Source organism: Cucurbita pepo, chromosome 10 (genome assembly GCF_057944985.1).
Source record: "Cucurbita pepo subsp. pepo isolate OVF chromosome 10, ASM5794498v1, whole genome shotgun sequence".
Classification (NCBI taxonomy): domain Eukaryota; kingdom Viridiplantae; phylum Streptophyta; class Magnoliopsida; order Cucurbitales; family Cucurbitaceae; genus Cucurbita; species Cucurbita pepo.
The window spans coordinates 6,944,708-6,949,787 of NC_141807.1; the positions used below are offsets into that span (position 1 = coordinate 6,944,708).

A 5,080-nucleotide genomic window follows, 5' to 3' on the forward strand; every position below is an offset into this window, starting at 1 on the left:
ATGGGACTCGTGCATAGTGACCCTATTGAAACAATGACCTGATTGGAAGGGGATAGATAAATGGAGGATTATAATATAGTATTAAAAAAATTAGCACGTTTTGCTTCTGAGTCTCTCAGCACTGAAAAATGTGAACCAATCGCTTTATTGTGGGTCTCAAGGATGAGATCCAAGAATTTTTTGTGGCTCACAATCCTCCAACATATGCTTCTGCCTTATGGTTTGATATATTAATGGATATGCACTGTGTGAAGGACAAGTTAATCGATACAGCCTCGTCCTCGCCCCCATTTCAGGTTAGGAGAGGAAAGCAAATAGACATGGGCATAGATATGACAGGCAAACTAGTGGACGTTTAGGTCAACGTGGATGGACCGCAGATTAGGATAAGGTACCGTGCCCCAAATGCAACAAGGTTCATGAAGGAGAGTGTTATGCCTTGCGTAGATGTTTTGGGTGTGGCAAGCCAAGCCACCAAGTTGTTGATTGTCCCCATAGAAATGCACCTGAGGTGAACCGACCTGCCGCTCAAAATTAAGGATGTCGAGGAGGTCGACAATAGCAGCAAGGGTGAGCAGTAGCCCATGCCATCGCAGCCAAGATGGTTGAGAACCCGCTACTATGGTAATAGGTATGCTACCCGTTTTCAGGCATTTCGCATTCACTCTATTTGGCTCTGGTTCTACACACTCTTCTATTTTTGCTGGATTTTCTAAGCAAGCATTGTTAGGATTAGAACCTCTAAAGAATGTACTTTTGGTATCCATACCGTCATAGAAATTGCTATAGGTTACCCATAGAGTAAAGGCTGGAAGAGTGACGATATCTAGTTAGGAGTTTAAGGTTATCTTGATTGTGCTATCCATGGTGGACTTCGATATTATTTTGGGTATGGACTGCTTGAGTGTGAGCCGAGTTGTGGTCTTACCTCAAACTTTTTCAGGAACATCCAACTTTCGAGGACGAAAGTTCCTCCCCGAGCCCAATAGGTACAAACTCACACTTCCCTGTGACAAGCATCCTCCTAAATTTTACAAGCTCCTGGATTTCATTGGGGTTCTTAGAGCGTGATTTTCAAACTAAAGGAAAAAAAAAATGCTAGAGACACCTCAAGGAGCATAGAAAAATTAAAAAAAAATGGCGATTTGATGAAAATTTTGGGTATAAGTCTACTGGGGGCAAAGAGGTAATTTTGCCCCGCATACACCACCTTTGAGGGGATCGATCTAGGAGGAAAATAAAAAGAAAAAGAAAAGAAAAAGAAGAGAAGAGAGAGAGAAAAGAGAAGGTTTGTTAGTCAGATTCCGTCTTTGACGCGTCAAAATTAAGAGTGACGAAAATATTATCAAACTCAAACTTTAGAGTTAGAATGTTGAGTTTTAAAATAGTTATGAAACCTTAACTTCAGTCACAAGAAAAAGTATGATAAGTTCAATAATTTTACATCACACGTTCCTGAAAGTTAGACCATAACCAAAGATAAAAAAAATAACCAAAGATAAAATAAAAAAAATATTTAGACCATAACCAAAGATAAAAAAAATAAAAAAACTCAAATTTTCTGAAAGTTACACTAATTTTTTTTTTTCATCTAAAAGATAAAATATTTTAGGAAAGTGTTCATTTACATAATTTATATTATATGATATATATTACAATGAATTTAAAATTACATGTTCCAAACACTAATTTTAACCAAGCTCACTCCAAGCATCAAGTCACAAAATTTATTTAGATTTAAACTAATAACTTCATACGTACATCTAGATCTTATTCGAAAGAGCGTGATGTTAAAGTGTTTTCAAATTTAGAGTTTTAAACGTAATAGAATTTGTTAAAGTTTTGGAACAAAGTCTATGCATTATTCAAAGTAAAATTTATATTTTAAAGAAAACACTTTTACCAACCCTTTACCTAACCAAATAATTCTTTTAATTTCTTTTAGATTTTTTACTTAAAAAATAATCTTTTACTTTCATTTAGATATTTTTAGTCAAAGAATATAAAGTAATCTTTTAAAGAGTTGTATCATAAAATAAACAACATCCATCACTTTAATTTTTAATCAACGGAGAAAAGTACATAATTATATATATAGTATAATTTTGTCATTAGATTATTGTATGACATTTTAATAATTATTTAGAAAACTCGAAAAAGAAAAGGTTAATATATGACTTTATTTGGATGAGTTTGAATGTATTAAAGGCAATATAAAACATTAAAATTGATGAATTAGTGATAAATATATTAGAGACCTAAACTAAATTTAATTATATTCGAAACTATCTATTAAGCTTGATAGTTTGAGACAGCTAAAGAAAGCACTATTCCCGTATAAGAATTAGATTCATAAAAATAATATATGTTAATTCGTATGTTTGGAGTTTAAGAGGAAGAAGGAAGGGTACCCATAAGTCTATATAAAGGTGAAGGTAGTAGATAGTTGGTTCGAAGCAAAGCATAACAAAGCAGTAATATATAAGAGTTATGTCATCCATCAGAGTTAAGGATGAGTATTTTGGCTGAAGAACAAGACGATTGTGACTTTGGAGATTACAAACCAGGTGAGAATGAAGAACTAGATGATTGTAACCTTCGAGTTTTCAAACCATGTGAGAATCGTGCCAACCCACTTTTGTTGATAATTGTAACTCTCATATATTTATAATGAAAACTTCGAAAAATGCTTAAAACAATTTCTCTCTGGAAAACACAGCCATGGTCTTACGTGTTTAAATACGAAATACTGAAATGTATAAAATATAAAACAAATACAAAATAATTTAAAACAATGAAATGCAAAACAAACTATTCTAACTTAAGCCTAAGAATTTAAATATGAGTCTACCATATGCACATGCCACAGTCTCTGCTCGCGATGTCGCTGTCCTCTGTACATGTGTGCCTTGCCTTTACCTGAAAAATGATGTGGCACACGGCCTGAGTATTTCAAAGAATACTCAGTAAGTGGCCCCACTATAGGAGGTCATGCAAATGCAAACACATGCAATCATTATTTAGGGACCTATCTCTAATCATCATACGGGTGGCCTCCAGTCTCGGACAAATTGGATGTGTATTCCCTACACACGACTCACACGTGCGAGTGTGAATCCCTAAGGCGCTCGCACACCCCTTGGACCCTCTAGTCAAGCTAATCTGTAGCGATACTTGGAGGTCAGCGGAACCCCATAGTGTCATGCGCCTCATGAACACCCTCATCTGTGCGCATTCGTACTCATCATCGTACTGTGTGCGTCTGAACTCATAACTTCTACGGGAAGTAGTCCTATGCTTATGAACATACAATATGCATGAGGTCCCTCTAAATTCATCATAACGTCTCTTCTGACACAACCCTCTAGTCTTATCCCTTTGTTACTCTAGGTAACACATACTCGTGGATATTTATATTAATATCATTTTCATGCTCTTAGGGTTGTGTCCTATGTCGATCTAACGACATTGTGCAATATTGCACTCATCATCATATAGCATGCTCAATATGGAAAACATCATCATATTAAGGTAAACGTCATGCAATTATCATACTCATCACATTGCCATAAAGTGCATCAAGCATACCAAGTACGTCATTCATATAACATCATCACATCATTATCTAACGTCATCAAGTCATCATATAACATCATCTAACGTTATCACGTCATCACAAAACATTATCACATCATCATATAACATCATCACATCATCATCTAACGTCATCACGTCATCACATAACATTATCACATCATCCTATACAACATCACATCATCATTTAAATATAACATTTTGAATTAAAGGCTATGAAAAATTGAACATCATGGGATATATTTTTTTGTACAATTTTTTTTAACTCACATCCGGCCCTTTTCCTTTCTCTCCACTTCATCTTTTGGTTTTTGTCCATTTCATTTCACAACTTTTTTCCTTCATGGGACATCAAAATTCTTTTTTCATTTTTTTTCAATCTACTTCTATGTTACTAATTATCTTCTTTTAGAAGTTTAGAGAGATGACGATAAGTAGAGAGAAGAGGTTTTTGAAATTTCGCACCAGGAGACTCCGATGTACTTAGGTAAGTTCAATCGGAATTGGTTGCTCTATTTGAGATTCTTGATGTTCAACTATGAATTTAGAGTCACTTGCTTGGATACTTTTCTCTATTTATGATTGTTTTGAATTTTAAAGTGGTTTTGGTAGGAGAAGATTTAGAGGTGTAGAGATGCTCGACTTGATTCATAGTTGAACAACAATCCAAATAGTGGAGAATATTTTATCTTGTATCATTTGAATAACATTTTTATTTTAGAAAATTATTGAATACGTTAATTTGTAATGTAAATAGATTATGAATTCAAGTCGTGACATTTAGTATGTTATGTATTTCACGTGTGTTTAGTTAATAATGAGTACTTGGATTAAATTTTATTACAATATAATTATTTCAAATGTATACCATGAAAAATAAATGCTATGAAAATGTTCTTAGGATAATTATAATTATTATAAATTACTAGATAACTTTATTATAGCATAAAATTAAAACTATAAATATTATATTTTTGCATTAAAAAAATGCAATTATAAGTTAAGGATAGCACAATATTTTTGCTATATTAAACATATAATATTATTAATAAAAACGCTATAAAATGTTTACATAACAATGTATATAAGCTATAACTTCATACTCTATTATAGCATTCATTATAGCTACAAATAAAATGTCCCAAAATTTTAATAACATGGGCTGTCACGACATACAAAAAACGCTATAAAAAGTCTATGATAGCATTTTTTGTAAGCTATTGTACATAAGCACGAGGATACTTCCCCTTTTATGATGATGGGTATGGACGCATACGCTACGATGTTGATGCTGATCATGCCGAGTGTCATAATCGCAGTTTCGAGGCAACGGATTTGACGATTGTGTGACACTCACTCTCAGCACTGAGTGAGTGAAGCCAACTTCAGATCACGTTACCTACGGTTGGGAAACGTGTATACAAACCTCAAGTCCCGATTTCAAGAGAAGATTTTAGAAAGCGGGGGAGAGAGGTTTTAGAAAAAA

General features: G+C 33.7%; 1 long non-coding RNA gene across 2 annotated transcripts; it reads left to right on the forward strand.

The window, feature by feature from the left end:
• The first annotated feature begins 273 nt into the window (after positions 1-273).
• Positions 274-4,380, forward strand: LOC147790511 (uncharacterized). 2 transcript variants are annotated; one of them, XR_015422625.1, is made up of 2 exons: positions 274-631; positions 4,007-4,380. It is a non-coding gene; the product is annotated as an uncharacterized LOC147790511 (long non-coding RNA). The 2 variants fall into 2 exon arrangements; XR_015422624.1 differs by having other exon boundaries at positions 4,015-4,380.
• Positions 4,381-5,080: the final 700 nt, after the last annotated feature.